The 20,621-nt window shown below is 44.3% G+C and overlaps 1 pseudogene; it reads right to left on the reverse strand.

Annotated features, from left to right (window-relative positions):
- Positions 1–20,156, reverse strand: part of LOC145394373 (alpha-L-fucosidase-like) — a 44,850-nt pseudogene extending 24,694 nt beyond the window's left edge.
- Positions 20,157–20,621: the final 465 nt, after the last annotated feature.

A 20,621-nucleotide genomic window follows, 5' to 3' on the forward strand; every position in this document is an offset into this window, starting at 1 on the left:
TCACCCTTGTGGGTATTGTTGATGACATAAACAGACTCTAACACACACACACACACACACACACACACACACACACACACACACACACACACAAAACAGCCAATGCAATACTTCAGCTGTCACTGGCACTGTCATTACTACAGAAATTCCTTCCAGATAGTACCTGGGTAATGTGAGATGTAGACCAGTAGTTATACCATTAGGAATTCAGGTCATTCTTAGAGACCCTGTACAACTACTGGATACTTTACTGGGAGGGAGCTGTGTTACGCTCTGGGAGTCTAGTAGTTCTGTCTCCCTTTCATTCCATAGAAAGGCAAGTGAGTTTCTGCTCAACTATCATGACGTTACGCTGCGTTAAGGAATTCTCGGCTGTGTACACATAAAACAATCTTCTCGGCGTTCCCTTCCTGAGCCTGCAGTTTGGTCAGAGGAAGAGATCAGCACTAATTCACTGCCTTCAGGCAGCTTTTGAATCGTGACGACTAAGCAACAAACACCCTTTCAGAGCAGCATATGCTGGGAGAAATTCCAGCTATCACTCTTCCTCTTAGGACAAGGTCTGGTCCTGCAGGAAACTTTATACGGATTGATACGGATACTCAAAAGAAGGATGGAACTGTCAACATAACATGCTAAGCTCAGTAAATCAATAGGAGTAACAAAGCTGGTGATAGAACCGTGAATATCATGGCTCATAGCTCAAAAGGAAGAACAGTGACCACCTTTAACAGCTATGGAGCGACTGGAAAGGAAAAATAAGACGAAAACACAGGAAAGGAGATAGGAAATGTAGGGGGGCAGTTTGGAAATTAAAAACATATGCCCGACGATAAGAAGAATAGCAAGTATTGAACTGAAATCCTAGAAAGAAAGTGAGAGGGAATTGTGCGGAATGTAAGATCACCAGTGTAGCGTCCCTGATGGAATCAGTATTGGCAGCCAGAAAGATTATAAGAAGAAATGTATTTCAAATCTTACAGTTGATGGTCGGCTGAAAGGCTTAAGAAGCACAACAAATTAAATCAACTGGGAGAGAGAAGACCGAGTCTGGTCACCCTTCTTCAGTACCGACTAAGTGAGGGTAAGCTTCCAGCCAGATGGAAAAAAGCCACTTAACAAGGGCAAAGGAGTCAGCCTAGGATGGGTGTCAGCATGGAAGCACAGTTTTTGAAAACATCAGAACCACCACCCACTGACCACTACTGTTTTCCTGCCGGGATTGAGAGTACAGTGCTCCTTGCCGGTGTAGGGGGATCAGAGATGGTTAGCTATATTGCGACCCCACCTATTCTCGCCAGGAATACAATGGCCTTTACAGATGAGGAAGCGCCCATGTGACCTATTATTGGCTAACATATATCGCCCATCATTCTCACCTGGATTATAGCGTTCTTTACAGGTGCATATAGATCCAAAATAATAAGCTACAGCACGAGGCATTCCACCTATCACTGAGCACCATCTGTTATTCTCACTTGGATTATAGCACCCCCACCTATCAGTGACCGCCTATAATGTACCCTCACCAGTTTCTCACCTGAATTATGACATTTTGTACAGGTGAAGAAAGAGCAATGGCGACATATAATGTCAAGTTCTCATCTATCATTGATCACCGGTGGTTCAGTCGGTATAGAGGTGGCTTGTAGTCCTAACGGACCCGGGTTCAAATCCCACTGGGGCAGGGAACAGTTTAAGGATTTGAATTTCATAATAATCAGGCTTTACTGATCTACCAGAAGACCCGCCGACATGTCGTAAAAATACCCCCGCTAATACCAATACACCAGTCCTGTATGAGACAGCGCTAGCATGTATTCAGTATGGATGGTGGGTGTTAGCGCCGAAGTGGTGACATGTAGAGGTGTGCGGTACGTAGGAGGGCTACTGGGCCTTGAAAGCATGCTGTGAAGCCTATGCCCAGAGTCGGACAAAAAAAAAAAAAAAATCTATAACTGACCTACACCTACAATTGGTACCATTTATAATTATCCATCAGATATCATTCTCACCTGGATTACAGCAGTCCTTACAGGTGTGGAAGGATCCATAACGATAGTGTCACCCCCATCATGCACCAACATCTGTCATTTGCACTCAGATTACACTGAACTCCGATAATCCGGCATCCGATGGTTTGGAAAATCCGATGGTTTGGAATTTTCAGCCCAGGGTCATTTTTAGCTTTTTTAGGTAAAAAATTGAGGGCAATCGGGAAAGAATGAAAAATACAGAAAAATAGCTGAAAGTGGTGCACCGAACTATCCAATTCCGCACCCATGCCGACATTCAGGAGGTCCCGGGTGTAATTTTTTTTGGGTGTGTTTTGATCATTTTCAGGTACCTGTCTTATAGTCTGGAAAATCTGATAATCCGGAAGGTCCATGGGCTACTGTATTCCGGATTAAAGAACTTTTACTGTATATTGGTCTATACACATGTAGAAGGGATTATGGTTATCCGTTATTGATCACACCTACTACTGACCATCATCAATCATTGCCATCAGCATAAGTGTTTATACAGATGCAGAAATTCCATAAGATTACCCATTGTTCACCCTAGTTAGTCTCACCTGGATTATAGCGATCCTTACAGGTGTAGAAGGACCCATGATGACAGCTTGTGCCAAGGCCCCCACCTGTCATTGACCACCACCGTGTCCTTGACAGGGGACTCGTTGAACAGCCACGCCAGGAACACGGTGGAGTTCCAGTACCAATCTGCTGCGTCACCAGCCCCGTCAGACCACACCACCTCGGGATGGTAGTTGTTTACCTGTGGCACAAATTTATTATATACTGTCAGGGTAAATGTACAGTTGGCAGTCATTGCTGCATACTGATTTATTCATTGTGTTATCATTATACACCTATTTCTTGCTCAACGCGGCCATGCTTGCTCACGTGTGTGTGAGTGATAACCCGTACAGTTTTAAACTGACTTTAGCCAAATTTAGCATAATGAGAGAGAAATAGTCAAGGGGTTGACCTACTGTTTTTTGAAACATATCAAAGGTCAAGGTCGCATGGCTAGGTCAAAATTTAACCTAGTAAGATCAACTTAAGGTTTTTGACCGTTTCAGACCAAACTGGGTGCAAGAGTTGAGGCTAATGAAAAAAAAAAAAAAGTGTTCGATTTTGAGAATGATCAAAGATCAAGGTCACACAACAAAGTCAGATTTCAACCAGAGTGTCTGTGTGAACAAAATAACAAAAAAACAGGTTTAATTTGATGTGGCTCAAACTTGATGGAAGGCTTAAGGATCAGCGACGGAGCTGACCAACTGCTTTAGAGAACAATAGGTTAAAGGACCAGGCCAAGTGACTAAGTCAAGTTAACAGCTTCAGTCGTCTTCACAAATTTCAAGGAAGGGTTTAAAGGTCGGCATGATGAAGACATGCGATTTTAAGAGCAGTCAGTCAAAGATCAAGATAAAAGGGAAAGGTCAGAATTCCAGGCCACAGGAAGAGGTTCAGGTAGAATTTTTGACGTGATTTGGACCAAAAGTGGTGCAAGGGTTCAGTGTAAGACAGAAATGAAACAATTCAATTTTGAAGCATTTGATCGAAAGTGATGATCACAGGGCAAAGTTAAATTTTTAGCCCTTAGATTAGTTCGTGGGCGTGGGTGTTGCACTGTCTGTTTCTCCTTGTTAATTAAAAAATAATAATATTATTAGTTACCATCATCATTATTATTATTATTATTATTACTAGTCTCCACATATTACATAGGTGGAGACTATTGTTTTCGCTGGTATTATTATTCCTGCCTCAGAGTCTCATAACGATTCCAGAAGAACAGGAGACCATGCGAGGAATCTGAAGGGCCCAGGTTGTGTGTCATGGCACGGGCCATTGTTGATAGAAAAAAAAAAAAAATCCAGATCCTTTACCCACAGTGAAAGGACATGTCAGAATGAGTCATATCAGTAATGTGTTGTGAACGAGATGAATTGGTCGTGCCTACTGAAGATTTCAACACGACCTGCGCAAGGCATCTGAATGGCCCAGGTTATGTGTCCTGGTGTGGGCCATTGCTGAGAGAGAAAAAATCCAAATCTCCCTAATGGGGTCAAGGTCATTGTAAGAAAGAATAGCTAGGTGGAGTCTAGTGACTGTCTGCAGGACAGTTTCAGAGTTCTAGTTATAATAATAATAATAATAATAATTATTATTATTATTATTACTGCAACAGGAGGGACGCCCATCATCGACTCACTCGATGTTGTGCTGCCTACAGGTGACTACTGTACACTGACTGACAACCAACTGGGTTTCTGTAACCCAGGAAACCATTTACTACTCTGAGTTGTAACCATATAACCAAATGACGACTGGTGGTCTGGTGGGTTAAAATGCTGCAGCTGGATGGCGCCTGTAATGGTTTCCGTCTGAGGAATGGATGGGGTTTATTGCTCACGTGACGCCAAACAGGGTCGAGTGAGCTTGGTCACCCTGACCTTCAGTGTTGGGACCGAATACCCTAACCTGGAGCTCCTAAGCTCCTGATGGGGAAGAAAAGGAATGGCTGCTGCTGCTGCTGCTGCTGCTGCCATTGCTTTTGCTGCTGCTGCTGCTGCTGCTGCTGATGATGATGATGATGATGATGATCATGATCCTTTCAGCTGAAAGACGTCATTTGTATTAACCTGTACTCTAATCTTGATTTGGCCAGAAAGGGTTAACAGTATTTGGCTTACAGCATACACACAGACACGCAGACCACACAAACTGTCTGACTTACAGGGGAGTGACGTAGGAAGAAAAAGGAAAAGAAATTCTGATTGAACCCTTCCAGCCAATGGACAATTTTCAGTTTATCCCGCTGCTGCTGACCAGTGTTATTCACATTTATAGGGCATTTATGTGAAGGAGTTAACGAAGGCTATATCCATCCAGGTGAAGCGGTTAATAAAGACCGTATGTAAACCTCGGCCACTTTCGCCTGGAGGCTGTATGACTAGAGTGAAAAGGACGCCTTCGAGGTTGTGTAATCATCATCATCTTGACCTCTTTTGCCACCTATGGCTTTGGTGAGGTATGAACACATACAAAGGAAATACACTAGTAGAAGAGCCATCAAGACCATGCCCCGTGAAATGGCCACACTATCATTCACACATCATTCAAGCCCTCGCAATCCTGGCGCCATCTCACAAGCATAACAATCTGCTCAAACTGTTTGTGTATTTTTGAGGTTAGTTACACACACACACACACACACACACACACACACACACACACACACACACACTCACACACACACACACTTGCCAGACAGAGTATTCCTTTGACAATTGAGTTACAGGAGAGATGTGTCAAACCCTTACCATGTACTGTCTGCTCCAGGAGTCGTGTTACCCCCTGCCACCCCGCTCTTACTGATGTGGCAACGACGTACTGCTCGCATGGGTAGGACGCAGACAGCAGATTTTTCTTTTTATATATTGTCTAATACAGTAAATCGACATATCAAGACGCGGTTGAATGTTCCACGGAGGATATAATACAGAATGGAATCACTGTGAGGGTATGTGGTGCCACTTACAATGAATAATGCTGTCTCTGATGATTCTTAGATCACGATGGAGGAAGTGCAGGAGGCAGTAAAGGAGATGAAAACAGGGAAAGCTGCAGGTATGGATGGGTGTGACGTGAAATGCCTGAAAGGTGGTGGAGCGACTATTATTGAGTGGTTAGAAAGGCTGCTGAATGTGTGTTTTGTGAGTGGTATGGTGCCGATTGACTGGACAAGTGCTTCTGTGGTTCCACTGTATAAAGGTAAGGGTAATAAGAATGAATGTACTAGCTTTAGGGGTATAAGTCTGTTAAGTGTTGTAAGGTATATGGCAGAGTGTTTATTAAGAGAGAAAGGGTACAGAGGGAGTGATTGGTGATGAGCAGTGTGGCTTTAGGAGAGAAAGGGAATGCGTGGATCAGGTGTTTGCTGTGAGACAGGTGTGTGAAAAGTATTTAGCGAAAGGTAAGGATGTGTTTTGGGTGATCATGGATTTAGAGAAAGTGTATGGTAGAATTGATAGGGAGGCTTTATGGACTGTTCTGAGACTGTATGGACCTGATGGTAGGCTGTTAAAAGGAGTGGAAAGGTTTTATGTAACTAGCAAAGCATGTGTAAGAGTAGGAAATACTGTGAGTGATTGGTTTCCTGTGAGAGTGGGGCTGTGGCGGGGATGTGTGATGTCACCCTGGTTGTTTAATATGAATGGTGTTGTAAGGGAGGTAAATGCAAGACTGTTAGGTGGAGGTTTGAGTCTGGTGAATGCTGATGGTAGACAGTGGAATCTGAATCAGCTGCTGTTGCATATGATTCTGCACTGGTGGCGGATTCGGAGAAGAGATTGAGACAGTTGGTAAAGGAGTTTCAAAGAGTGTGTGCAAGGAGGAAATTGGGAGCAAATGAGAATAAGAGTATAGTGATGAAGTGTACAAGGTTGGCAGTTGGTAGGTGGATGAATTTAGTTTTGAATGGTGAGTTGCTTGAGGAGGTAGAGTGTTTTAAGTATTTAGGGTCACACGTTGCTGTGGATGGAAGAATAGATGTAGAAGTGAAGTTAAAAATAAATGAAGTAGGAAAGGTGCTGGGAGGAATGAAAAAAGTGTTTAGATGTCGTTCGCTTAGAATGGATGTAAAGAGAAGGCTGTATGAGGGTGTAATGCTACCGACTGCGTTATATGGGGCTGAAACATGGAATATGGGTGTAGCAGAGAGGAAAAGTTTGAATGTACTGGAGATGAGATCTCTGAGGAGTATGTGTGGAGTGGAAAGTGTGAATGTAATGCAGATGAGAAGTGTGAGGAGTATGTGTGGAGTGGCGCGTATGGATCGAGTGAGAAATGATGAAGTGCTAAGGAGAGCTGGAGTTATGCGGGAGATGGCTGATCGAGTTGAGCAGAGAGTGTTGCGATGGTTTGGGCATATGGGAAAAACGGATGAAGTGCGACTGGTGAAAAAGATAACTGAATCGGATGTGACAGGTGTAAGGCTGAGAGGAAGAACCCGAATAGGATGGATGGACAGTGTGAAGAGAGTGTTAGATGCAAGAGGGATGTCTGATGAGCAAGGAAGAGTGGCTGTGCGTGATAGGAATGATTGGAAAGAAATTGTGAATGAATTAATGGTGACGCGGCCCTGAGGGGATGTCCTCCCGCATTTGGTCTGATCAGCTTTGGATCAAGTCAGGTGCGGGTAAGGGGATGGGTCCATTATGATGTGGCAGGGGTAAACCAGCTCTGCTGTCGGGTCCTGCTGCGGATGTCGCTGATTGCACCGTGCAGTTGACCCTCGTGCGGTGTGGTGCGGTGAGGATCTGTCCCTTCTCCCACTGGGTCTAAGATACGAACAAATGCGTGTGCGTGGATGAGTAAATTGGGAGTGTGTTGTTCTGTGTCGGCCACCGCCTTCTTCTTTGGGGGAAGCAGCCTTGGTATATAGATAGATAGATTATTAATGTAGCAGGAGGGGCGCCCATCATCGACTCACTCGTTGTTGTGCTGTCTACAGGTGACTTTACTGTACACTGAGTGACAACCAATGGGTTTCATGTAACCCAGGAAACCATTTGCTACTCTGAGTGGCAACCATATAACCAGATGACGACTGGTGGTCTGGTGGGTTACAGTGCTCCAGCTGGATGGAGCCTGTAATAGTTTCCACTTGAGAAATGGTTGGGGTTTATTGCTCACGTGGCGCCACTCAGGGTCGAGTGAGCTTGGTCACCTTGACCTTCAGTGTTGGGACCGAGTACCCTAGCCCTGGACCCCCTCGATCCTGATGGGGAAGAAAAGGAATGGCTGCTGCTGCTGCTGCTCCTGATGATGATGATGATGATGATGATCCTTTTAGCCGAGAGACGTCATTTGTATTCACTTGTACTTTAACCTTGATTAGACCAGAAGGGGATAACAATATCTGACTTCCAGCATATACACAGATACACAGACCACACAAATTGTCTGACTTACAGGGGAGTGACGGAGGGGAAAAAAAAAAGGAACAGAAGTTCTGATTTAACCCTTCCAGCCTATGGATACAAGTTTCAGTTTATCCTGCTGCTACTGATCAGTTTTTTTTTTTACATTAATAGGGCATTTAAGTGAAGGAGTTAACGAAGGCTACATCCATCCAGGTGAAGGGGTAATAAAGACCATATGTAAACCTTGGATAATTTCATCTGTAGACTGCATGACTAGAGTGAAAAGGACGCCGTCGTGGTTGTGCCATCATATCATCATCATCATCTCGACCTCTTTTCCCGCCCAAGGTTTTGGTAGGTACGAACAGAAACAATGAAAATACAAAAGTAGGAGAGCCATGAAGAGCATTCACACGTCATTCAAGCCCTGGCAATCGTGGCGCCATCTCACAAGCGTAAAAATCTGCTCAAGCTGTTCATGTATCTTCGAGATTTTCACACACACACACACACACACACACACACACACACACACACATACACACATACACACACACACATACATACACACACACACACACACACACACACACATACACACACACACACACACACATACACACACACACACATACATACACACACACACACACATACACACACACACACACACACACACACACACACATACATACACACACACATACATACACACACACACACACACACACATACATACACACACACACACACACATACATACACACACACACACACACACACACACACACACACACACACACACACACACACACACACACACACATACACACACACACACACACATACACACACACATACACACACACACACACACACACACACACATACACACACACACACATACACACACACACACACACACACACACACACACACACACACACACACACATACACACCGCTCGCTGGTGCAGTGGTAACGCTCTCGCCTAGCATCTGCTAAGACGGGGGTTCGCGCCTTGCTCGGGATGCGAAAAAGTTTCACTGACAAAGCGGGTGGTCACTGTCCTCCTTGAGCAAGAGGATGGGTGTGTGCGTGTGTGAAGGTCAAGGCTTTGCCCTTAGATCGGACTATATGAGCTCTCAGCTCTCTTCCGGGAGGGTAAAATGCCGATGATCACAAACCATCGCGTGATCCTGACCGACCCGGTGAATTACACACACACACACACACACACACATACACACACACACACACACAGACACATACATACACACACACACACACACATACACACACACACACATACATACACACACACACACATACATACACACACACACACACACAGACACACACACACACACACACATACACACGCACACACACACACACACACACGCACCGCTCTCTGGTGCAGTGGTAACGTTCTCGCTTGCCATCTGGTAGACGGGAGTTCGCGCCTCGCTCAGGTTGCGAAAAGTTTCACTGACGAAGTGGGTGGTTACTGTCCCCCTTGAGCAAGGGGACGGGTGTGTGCGTGTGTGAAGGTCACAGCCTTGCCCTTAGATCGGACTATATGAGCTCTCAGCTCCCTTCCGGGAGGGTAAAAGCTGACGATCACGACCATCAAGTGATCCTGACCGACCCGGTGAATTACACACACACACACACACACACACACACACACACACACACACACACCTCTGCCAGACAGAGTAATTCTCTTGACAAAGGAGTTAAATGAGAGGTGTGTCAAACTCTTGCCATATACAATCTGCTCCAGGAGTCGTGTTACCCCCTGCCACCCCGCTCTCGCTCACGTTTGTTTGTTTGTTGATATTCGCCCCGCACATGTAGGGGCACGGGCAAACAGAGAGCCCGTCAGGGAAAAGTCGGAATTAAGCTCTCGATTCAGAGCAAAGCGGGAACAGCAGGCTGAAAGACGAGGGGGAGCGGGAACAGCAGACTGAAGGACGAGGGGAAGGCGGCAGGGGCAGGGGAAGGTGCGATGGTCGGTGGTGAAGAACGGCTGGGCAAAAAAGCACCTCAAGGCTGCTCATCAGAGTCGGAGACGTCGGTATACTCGGAGTTGTGATCGATATCCTCGTACAACTCTAGCTCCCCCGAGTCCCTAAGGCGAGGTGGAACGCCTAAAGGTGAGTCTTGAAGGACCCGGCTGAGGGCTAGAGTTAAGCCACGTTCGAACCTGGCGGCGAGGAGCTCACGAGCATCGTCTGACTCGGCAGAGGATGGCAGCAGAAGGGCAGGTGAGAGGCTTGCAGGCGGCGGATCGGTGGTGGAAGTTGTGAGATCCACTCCCTCAGCAGCAGGTGGAAAAACGGGGGGGGAAGGGCCCTCGACGTCGCGGTGGTTGGGCGAGATGGGGACGGCAGCCCTCACCCCCTCGGCTGCAGACGGCAAGGCGTGGATCTCGGCAACGGTGGTGATGGTGTCCAGCTCCATGGCCGTGATCGGTGCCGGGTCGGTAAGGGGAGAGGCAGTGGCAACGACGCACTATATACTCGTGTGGGTAGGAGGCAGACAGCAGAGATTTATCGTATAGTGTGATACAGCAAATCGACATATTAAGATGCGATTGAATGAAATACAGAGGATATAATAGGGAATCTGTATGAGGGTATGTGGTGTTACTTATAATGCTGCCTCTGATGAAGAAAGTGGTGGCGAGGTGAAAGAGGTAGGATGATGGAGGGGGTGAGGTAAGGGAAGGGAGAAAAGGGAGGGGGAGTGTCAGGAGAATGGGAAGGTGAAAGGAGGAGGTGGTGAAGCATCGAAGCACCGTGAATGGGAGACGAAGGGAGGAAGGGAAGGGGAATGAAGCTGTCCCACGTTTCCACTGGGTTATAATGGGTAATAGTGATACTGTCCTAGCTCCCTTCCGTCATTGTCTTACATGCCTCTAGGGGGAGAAGAGTAGGAGGTTATGGGGACATCCAGGCCCTAAAAACTCACAAGGCCTTAGTAATCGTAAACTGTGAGGTGTTCGTAACCTTGCAGTTCACAAGTTGTTTTGCCGCTTCATTCTCACTTCGGCATTCCTGTTCTCCTGACTTTTCTCCCTCCCCCCCTCTCCCCTCCCTTACTGTGGGTAACACCACATCACCTTACAGAGATTCCACATTATATTATATCCCCGGTGGATCATTCGACTGCATGTTAATATGTCGATGTACTGTATCACAATACTTAATACGAAAAATCTCTGCTGTCTGCCTCCCACCCACACGACTAGTACGCCGCTGCCACATGAGTGAGAGCGGGATGGCAAAGGGTAACATGGTCCCCGAAGCCGACTGTACTCCTCCGTAAATACTTCATCCAGCAAAATCCCTGTAAACTCTACCTTCACTGACCTTCATATCTTGTTTTCTCACACATTTATCTTATCTATCCAGCTTCTTCGTGGCTTACCATATTTCCAAACACCTCCGAACTCACTCACATAGACCCTATTCTTCTCATTTCTTGGTTCTGGAGAGGGACGCCTTCATGTGGTGGCACTGATATAACTAGGTATCAACTACACGGTTATACACAAGCCCCTCAACTAACTCCCCATCCCCTGGAAGGAGGATGGTGGACTGGGCTGTGACAACTTAAGCCTGCAGTCACTGGGTTCACTTTTCAGATGAGCCTGGTGCGACAACAACAACGACAACAACTTCTCTTCATGCGACTATACTATTTAAGCTCGCTCCTCTACATTATTATCAACAGGCTCCTTACTCCACATCTTTAGCGAATCGCGTTATATCTCATCCCCTTCTTTCTATGCATTCCACACACATTCCCCAATAGTCCCAGATCCACTACTATTACTTTCTCATTCTGTCATGCATAGTCCCACTTCCACTGCCTTTACTTTCTACTTCGTGCATTCATACCATTACAAAGTCTGACACTGATACGTTAATGTGGGTACTAACACACTTTCATGCCATCCTCTTGCAGCCTCCACACCCAGTCCTCTGTTTTATATCAAGACATTCATTGCACCAACTACATTTCCCTCTGCTCTCCTGATTAACTCTAGGACTAACGTAGCTCAGTCAAGTCGTCTGTCAGTAGCTGGAATAGGAGTCTAGAGTTGTCCCGACCATGACATGATTAAAGGAAAAGGAATGAAAAATCTCAGGTTCCCATGCGTCTCACTCTCAGCTGAATAAAATGGCCTGGTGTTAGTTGAATAAAATACCAGGGCTGCTCCGATTATGAGAGGGTTAAAGAAAAAGCTGTCTGACTTACCAGCTCATACAACTCTGGCATGGTTTTCCTGGTCACAAACTCGTGTGTTTGGAAGCTGTTCTACTTAAGGTGCTTTTTATCTCACCAACAAAACGCTTCTGTAATCATTTTATAAGCTTGTTTCTGAAACCTACCATCATTTCGAATTGGCCACTTTTTTTTTTTTTTTTTTTTTTTTTTCACACCCGCGAGCACCAAGTGAGCGGGTGTTATATTTTGATCGGCACGCTGCATGCTGGCGTGTGTTAGCTGTGAAATTCGAGCAATTTTTGTGTGATTTTCACCAATTTCGTGAGAGTTGAGGTTCAGCAAGGGTCTGCGTGAACAGGTCAAAAGTGAAGGACACACGGCACAGTCAACTAAACCGCTGAGTTGATATAGATAAACATGGTGAAAGAGATATTAAAGGTAAGGAAAGGATGAATGAATTGAGTTTTGAAAATAATAAATCAAACTTCAAAGTCAGTGATGAAAGTCAAAATTTGGCTTGCGTGAGTCTGTGTGAGCTAAATCACTGAAACAGTTTTGATTCTGCTCTTGAGCAAACTTGCTGGAAGAGTTGAGGGTCAGTCAAGGGGATAAGGTAGGCATTTGAAGACAACAGGTCAAGTGGAAGGTGGCATGGCAAGGTCAACTTAAAGAGTTTTCTCCTGTTTATACCAAACCAGGTGGAATGGTTCAGGGTTAAGCAAGAGCAAAGGAATCTGACTTTGAGAATAATCAGTCAAAGGATATGGTCACAGGGCAAAGTCAACTATTAAGATTATTTCGTAAGGCCAACTTGAAGACTGCTGACCTGACCTAGAATAAACTTGGTGAAAGGGCTACGGGTAGAGTGAGGATGAATGCACTGAATTCTGCGAAAAATCAGTGAAAGGCAAAGGTCACAGGATAAGATCAAATGTCGATCCACTTATCGGTGTGTGTGTGTGTGTGTGTGTGTGTGTGTGTGTGTGTGTGTGTGTGTTCTCCATTTGGCCCGTATTCCTGTTTTATTGCTAATGTCGGCAGTGACCCGAGCGTGCATGGGGTACAGCAGGTATATTCTCTCTCTCTCTCTCTCTCTCTCTCTCTCTCTCTCTCTCTGTATGTGTGTGTGTATGAGAGAGAGAGAGAGAGAGAGAGAGAGAGAGAGAGAGAGAGAGAGAGAGCATTACAGTTGAAACATTTTGGATCATAGTTTGATCAGATTTGAAGAGAATGTTGTGAGTCAGCCCTGGACTGGCCTACCGGTTTTGAGGAAAAAACAAATGAAAGTCCAATTAAATTCACAGAGATGGCCATGTTTGACCTCTTTGATCCGATTTACACTAAACCTGGTGAAACTGTTGAGGATCAGACATGGATGAAGCGATTCGATTTTGACAAGTCAAAGGTCAAGGTCAAAGAGCAAGATCAGTGGTTCAGTTCCAAGACCAATTACAGTTCGCGGGCTTTGCACTTTTTTAAGACTAAAGGTAAAGGTAAAGGCGGGGGCAGACGCCATCGGGCGTTTAGCCGCGGTGCTAATCTTCGTAACTTAGGCCTGTGGCGATTTTTTCACCCAATATTCAGGGATACAAGGCCACTGCATCATCCAGGTTACCACAGTTACCTCCCCTCAGTGTTACTCTGTGCCCGTATTAATAAAAACTCCTAGGAGTAAAAAGTTCCTCTCAAAGTGAAATTTGGCTCCTAACTTCTAGAAGTACTCCTAAAAGTTACTTTCAGCTCCTAAGTTTACTCGTAAAATCGCTAAAAAATAAAAGTCCTCCACAAGGACTTTTAGGAGTTAGTATGGGTTTTAGTGACAGTAAACACAGTAGCTGCGTCCCTCAAACACCAAGAGACAAGACAACATAGACCATGGCTGACCGACACCACCCACCACGCAGAAATTTTCGAGCTCGGAAGGATGCATTCATGGAATATGATGATCAAGAACTTGTAAGAAGGTACCGTTTCGATCGTGAGGGCATTCTGCTTATTACTGATTTAGTAAGAGATGTACTGGAAAGGCCCACACATCGAAACCATCCTGTCACATCCGAGATGAAAGTGTTGATACTATTTAGGTACCTTGCAACTGGAAAAATGCAGCAGTGTACTTGTGATGACTTTGGACCATCACAGCCATCAGTGAGCAATGTGATAACGGAAACACTCTATGCTCTAACTGCTCCACACATTAAGAGGTTTGTGAAGGTCCCTCGTACACTCCCTCCGTCCAGTTTCTCTTTCTCCTGAACTTATCTGCAGCCGTGGAATCTTGAAATTGTGCCATTGTTGACGGTCACTGTGCCATGTGCACACGATGCCCCGATGGTAGCAGGCACGATCAGCTGACCACACGATGTGTTTACATTTTATCCATGTTATCGACATTCGTAAAGAATCATAATATATGATCAAATAGATGCTGTTTCTATATATAAAAACTAGTTTTATTCATTTTTTAAACTACTTACTGATACTCTAAGGCTTTGCAATGGTAATTTTTAAAATATATTAAGCAGAGATTCCTTGTGTTGGTAACACTTTATGGTAGGAGCGAAATTACTACTACGAGTCCTCCTAGGAGGAACTTTTAGAAGCTACTCTCAGCTACAACCACTTTTAGTAGTAATTTTAAGAGTACTTCTAGAAGTTTTTATTAATACAGGATTTAACCTGAGTCGAGTGATGCCCTGCCCGCACCAGGATGCGAACCATGACGCTATCAGACTAGCAATTTCGCAGTCAGCAACGGTGACCACTCAGCTACCACTGTTAAACATTAATCTTGCTCCTATCAGAGGAGTTTAGAACACCCTAGTAGTGGAGAGACTAATGGAAACTATAACTCAATCCTCCATATTTAAAGGTCTCTCCTTAGCAGAGTAAAATCATCTGAGGATAATAAGAATAACCTTGACATGATGCCCCTCTAATGCCAATGATTTTTATTATTATTATTATTTTTTTTCATCAGGCCACCACCGGGCTATTGTACTCAGCGAATGAAGATCTCTTGTTGTGGTGGAGTCAGTGAAGGCAACATCAAAATTTTCCAGTTCGTAGTCTCTCCTGGGCTGAATAAAACCGTCTGGAGATAACACGAACATCCTCAAAAGGTGTGTTTGAAGTGAACGGCTTAATGAAATTCATGATAAGAAGAAAGATTAGATAAACACCTACCGACTCCACAAGCGTCGTTAAGGCAGATAAACAGCAATTACTAAATCACAATCTTCCCTGACAGCACGACCCGCCAATCTCGGTGGCAGATACAAACCCTCAACTGTAATGCTTGGTGAACAGGCACATGGAGGAATTAAAACGCCGAAGACTCTGACTAGTTTTAGAATCATACTCCGTTTCTTTCAGCTCCTCACTGGACATACTAACCAAAGATCCATTGGTGGTTTAAATATACAAACTTATTATCAGTTCTCTCGTGACAGAGAGATTGGTAGAATTCAGGAGAGAATTGTCTGTTATTAAGGAGTTACAAAGAAAACGCACCCAGATTTTATAACATAACTAGAAACATGCTAATCAGTTTACCATCCAACATCTTAAAGGCACCGCTGAACATAAAGCATCTTTCCTATCACAACCTTCTTTCTGATCGTCAGTATGGGTTCCGTCAGGGACTCTCCACGGGCGATATTCTTACCTACTGTTCAGACTCCTGGTCATCCTCCTTTCGGGACTTTGGCGAAAGTGACATCTCAAAGGCTTTCGATCGAGTCTGGCATAAATCTTTAATTTCCAAACTGCCCTCTTACGGTTTCTATCCTTCTATCTGTGTCTTCATCTATAGCTTCCTTTCTGGTCGTTCTAAAGCGGCTGTTGTAGACGGCCATCGTTCTTCTCCTAGATCTATCAACAGTGGTGGTCCTCAGGGCTCTGTCCTATCACCAACTCTCTTCCTTTTATTCATCAATGACCTTCTAAGCTGTACATCTAACCCTATCCACTCGTATGCTGCTGATTCCACCCTTCACCTTTCCACTCGATTCTCGCAACGTCCATCTCAGCAGTTACTTCAACAAACAAGGGATGAGGCTATGGCACACCCAATGTCTGACTTGGCTCATATCTCTGACTGGGGTAAAAATAATCTTGTTGTTTTTAATGCATCAAAGACTCAACACAATCTTCCACAGGAGTGCCCACTGATGTCTAATAATATCCAGCTTAATCCTGCATCATCCTTGAGCATGCGTGGGGTTTCAATTACTCGGGACTTATCTTGGAAAGATCATATTACATCTCTTGTAAAATCTGCTTCCAAGAGATTAAGTGTGGTAAACCGACTCTGTACTTTCCTTACCCCTGCACAGTTGTTGACTTTATACACGGGTTTTATTCGCCCCTGTGTAGAGTACAACTCTCACATGTGGGGAGGCTCCCCACATAAAGCTCTTCTCAACAAGGTGGAGTCAAAGGCTTTTCGTCTCATTAACCCTCCTCCTCTTACTGGCTCCCTTCAACCTCTGTCTCTTCGCCGCACTGTTGCATTTTTATCTCTTTTCTATCGCTACTTCGGTGGTCACTGCTCCTCTGAACTGTCTGCGTGCATTCTTCCACCTCTACGACGGGTGCGTAGCACCCGTCTAGCAACAAATTCTCATCCCTTTTCTGTCCAACTCTCTAATCCAAGAGATAACCGTTACTTCCAGTCCTTCATTTATGCAAGAGGTCAACTCTGGAACTGTCTCCCTCTGTCTGTATTTCCTACTTCCTATGATCTCTAGTCTTTCAGACGCATTGTGTCCAGGAATCTCGAAATGAACGGATCTTGAATTTAGCTGTCTTTTGTACTTTTTTTTTTTTTTTAAGGAACGGTTTGCGAGCTCCTGGCCTTTGGTTCCTTCTTCCTTGCATTAAAAAAATATATTTAATGCTACAGTACCAGCAGGTTACTAATCTGAACGACTTAAAACTACTACGATTATATTAGTTCATAAAACAGGCAAAGATCTATCACATAATTATAATAAATTACGGTCCCATCTCGCTACTTGATATAATAGGCAATGTGTTGGAAAATATCATATATACAAGACTGACATAATTAAAGACCAAATAAATACAAGGCAACATGGTCCTAGAGGAGGGAGAGGTACTCACGCGACAGTTACAATAACAAATGAGGCATTATGTAATGCAAAATGGACAGGAGACCAGGTTACTATTGTTTTATTAGATGTTGGGTAAGCTTGTCCCAGCATGTTCTTGCAGCATCATTATTATCGGCTGTGTTATTAAAACTGGCTGGGCGAAGGTTTACCCGGGCTATAAATTCCCTGACTTACGTTAATGGACTGACTGAGAAGGAAAGCACCCAAAATGTTGTAGGGCTTATCATAAAGTCGGAAAGGAAGAGGAGGACAGAGGAAGGATTAATTGGTGATGGAGTGATTTTCAGTTGAAGAAACAAGTGTCGGGATATAACTCAACATGCGAGAGCAGTATTTTGTGAGCAAGTGACAATTACAAACACATACAAGCGTGACTGAGAAGGAGAGCACCCAAACATTACCCTAGAATAAGACACGCAACCAATTGATTTACATTCAGGTCCCTAAAGTGTTTCCAGGTCCAGGTAACGAACTAGTCGTTAATGGAACACCTGTAGTTATTAAATGTGATGAGACTGCATCCTACTTAACAACGTGTAACCAGCAACGATACAGAAAAGCCAGCCGTATCCTATCATCATTTATCAAGACACTGGGGCTCGTCCTTGGAGCTCTCAGTATTAATAAACGGGCTTGTATATAACTTTGGTTCAGTCAAAATCCCTAGCACGTCAGTAATATTTTGTATTTGTTTTTCTTTGTTGTGCATGTGTTTTTTCGTGCCTTTTCTTTCATTGTTTACTTCTGATCATTATTTAAGGGTATGTGGAGAGGATGGAGGGTGAAAGACTGACGAAGAGAGTGTATGTGAATGAGGTGGAGGAGGGAGAGGGAGGGGGAGGCCGAGGATGAGATGTAGGGATGGGGTGGAGAGGTAGAGGGGTGTGAGTTGGGAGCACGGCAGTGAAATGGTGGGGGATACGGCGACGTGGAGGCGATTTGCTTGTGGCCACTCCGAACGGGATTGAGGCGTCTGGCAATAGATAGATAGAATAGATAGATAAGTCTCTTCCCACCAACAACACTGCCCTGTGGTCTATTTCTACACCTTCTTCTACAGTTATCAGTATTTCTCATTTGCCACTTATATATTTTTCTTTCATTATTATTATTATTATTTATTTATTTATTCTACCCGTATCAGTATTATAATTCTAACTTTTACATCCATATATGTGGCATTATGGCAGGTGGATTGTCTCGCTCTCCGCGTGTGTGTGAGTCAACACTATGGCTCAAACTGTTTGGATCTGATTTAGACCAAACTTGGCGGATGGGCCGAGAGTCAGCCGAGGGACTGACCTGCTGTTCTTGAGAATAATAGGCCAAAGGTCAAGAACGCAGAACAAGGTCAAGTCGAACACTTTGATTTGATTTAGACTAAATCTGGTGGAACTGTTGTAGGTCAGGCAATGAATGGTGAATGGTCAAGGTCAAAGGGCAAGGGCAAGGTTTCAACCCCTAGACCAATTATACTCGTACATTCTCTGAAGGCTCTTTCCCGATAGTCATTTATCCTTTCTTCCCGAGGACGAATTTTCTTATTTGATACTTCCCTTTGCAAGAAGTTTTGTTTAAATGTGGATGGATCTGTAGTAGTGGAGGAGTTGATTAATGTTATAGCCAAACCCCCTGTTCCAAAGGTTTCCCCTCGTGTGCATAATATCCTCTGAAGATAGAAAAAGACAGGCTTTCAAAGGCGTCACTGGATCGAATGTTGTAATCTTGCTGCTGCCACACGAATTTATTAAGATCAGAACACCCTGTGGAAGTTAATGGAATGTACTTACAAGTGACTCCTTCAACTGGAAAAGTCTCTGTTATGCCTAGAAAGATGATTTGGAGATTGCTGAATAAGTTTAAAATGTGCTTTAGTATTGGACACGTTACTTCTTTCAGTTTGATGATTGTTTTTGCTTTGTTTTATCCAGGTCACCACCAGACTAGTTAACTAAGCTTAATGAAGATCTTTTATAAGGACGGAGCTAATGAAAACAATATCTGACCTCCCCAGTGCGTAAAAATCTCCCCTGAACTGAACACAAATTTCTGGCGACGACATGGCCACTGTATATACGTGTGTTCTTACTTAAAGGGCTACTGAAGTTTGTGGTAAGAAGACATGAAGAAGACTTAGATAAATGCCTATTAACTATACAAGGGTCATTAAGACAGATGGTTAGTTATTATTAAGCAATAAACAATATTCCCCCATTATCGATTTTATAATCAGGTCTCCAACTGTAATGCCTGGTGAACAGTGACAAGGGGGAGGGGGTACAACGTTGCTCAAGTCTGTCCAGTCCAAGAATCAAACTCTGGTTCTTTCGGTTCCTAGGTGGGCGTGCTAACCAATGGACCACCGGCTTCCCCCAAAATGACGATCTAGATATACAAACTTACTGTCGGTTCTCTCCTGTGACTCGGCTTTTGAACTGTAAGAAGGACAAAAGGCATGGGAAGCGTCTGCAGTTTGCCCTCCTTGTTCTTCTTTCTTGACCAACTAAACAAGTAAGTCAGTAAATAATTATATAAATACATAAATGGCTCTGAGAATTTTCCGTAACTAATATTTGTTTATGGAAGAAGAAATAGGGAGATGGGACAATTCTACAGCCTCCTTGTCACTGTGCAAAACGAATCATTGTTACGAGCAGCTGTAGTTCGTAATTTTGTGTGTGGATTTTTGACACGTCCTTGCTCGCTTGCCCTGACGCTACACAACCCCGATATCGATAACTGGTGGTGCATTGGTTTCTCCGTCGCACAACTGGAGGATCCAAGGTTCGGTTGGTGGACCGGTCAGACACCTGGACAAAGCTTGTTTCCCCCATGTCGCTGTTCACCAAGGAGTAGAATTCAGGACAAAGATTTATTCCTTTCACAACGGTGACGCCCTTTTTTGCTTTATTATTGCTTCCATCAGACGATTTCGCTCAGCTTAGAAGATATTATTCGACAAGGAGGTGCCAGTGTGTCCAGGCATCTCGAAATTGTACGGATCTGGAATTTGGCTCCCTGTTATCTTGTGTTTTTTTTTTTTTTTCTTGGCGGGAACAGTTTGCTGGCTCCTGGCCTTTGGTTCCTTCTTCCTTGCATTTAAAAAAAAAAAAAAAAAGAGATAGAGCCTTCATTATCCCCACCACTGATAAAAGTCTGTCTTAAGTGAGTAAAAAATCGTCTAGAGGTAAGATGAAGGATCTACGAAAGTCAAAATCATACTGCATGGGTTAAGGCAACTGCTGTGTATCGTGTTCTTCAGGAAGATTTGGAATTATCAATACCTGAATGTCTGCATT

Source organism: Coenobita brevimanus, chromosome 27 (assembly GCF_032717465.1).
Source record: "Coenobita brevimanus isolate Jiangsu-jjx chromosome 27, ASM3271746v2, whole genome shotgun sequence".
NCBI classification, from domain to species: Eukaryota; Metazoa; Arthropoda; class Malacostraca; order Decapoda; family Coenobitidae; genus Coenobita; species Coenobita brevimanus.